The sequence below is a fragment of the Suncus etruscus genome, chromosome 9 (genome assembly GCF_024139225.1).
Source record: "Suncus etruscus isolate mSunEtr1 chromosome 9, mSunEtr1.pri.cur, whole genome shotgun sequence".
Classification (NCBI taxonomy): Eukaryota; Metazoa; Chordata; class Mammalia; order Eulipotyphla; family Soricidae; genus Suncus; species Suncus etruscus.
The window spans coordinates 57,228,837-57,229,725 of NC_064856.1; the positions used below are offsets into that span (position 1 = coordinate 57,228,837).

Below are 889 nucleotides of genomic sequence, written 5' to 3' on the forward strand. Positions count from 1 at the left end.
ACCACTCAGACTGCATCCTCTCCCTCGAACCCTTCCAAAGGAAGGGAAGAACGATCATCAATGGCTAAAGGCAGTTGCAGAAGCGACACCTAGAGCTGGCTTCACGCTCAGGAGAGGATGCTCTGGCTCTTCCTCTTGGCTTTGGGTGGCTACACAATCAGAGAAACTTCTCTAGTTACATACTATAGAAATGATCCCTGAAAGTATAGTCTTGGGATTGTTTTCTTAATGTCCATTTCTTTTCTATCATTATTTTATATAAGAAGGCCACTGATTTTTGCATGTTAACTTTGTAGCCTTCCACTTTGCTATATTAATTTATTGTTTCTAGTAGCTTTTGGTAGTCTTTAGAGTTTTCTAAATATCATGTCATCTGCAAGCAGTGAGAGCTTGACTTCTTCCTTTCTTAATTGGATGCCCTTGATATCTTTTTCTTGCCTAATTGCTATGGTAAGTAATTCCAGTACTATGTTAAATAGGAATTGTGAGAGGGGGAAGCCTTGTCTTGTACCAGATTTTAGAGAAAACGCTTTTAGTTTATCTCCATTGAGTATAATATTTGCCATTGGCTTGTGTTAAACATCCTTGACTATATTGAGAAACGTTTCTTCCATTTCCATCTTGATGAGAGCTTTTATCATGAACTGGTGTTGGACCTTATCAAATGCTTTCTCTGCATCTATTGATAAATCATATGAGTTTTATTTTTCTTTTTGTTTATATTGTGTATTATGTTGTTTGATTTACATATGTTAAACCATCCTTACATCTGTGTTCATCATGGATATTGGTCTGTTGTTTTCTTTTTTTGCAGCATCTGTCTGGTTTTGGTATCAGAGTGATGTTAGCTTCATAAAAACTATTTGTAGTGTTTTTGTTTATTTAATTT

At 35.7% G+C, this 889-nt stretch overlaps 1 non-coding gene across 1 annotated transcript; it reads right to left on the reverse strand.

The window, feature by feature from the left end:
* On the reverse strand, window positions 1-213 carry LOC126019569 (small nucleolar RNA U3). Its single transcript, XR_007499218.1, has one exon. It is a non-coding gene; the product is annotated as a small nucleolar RNA U3 (small nucleolar RNA).
* Between the last annotated feature and the right edge of the window lie 676 nt (window positions 214-889).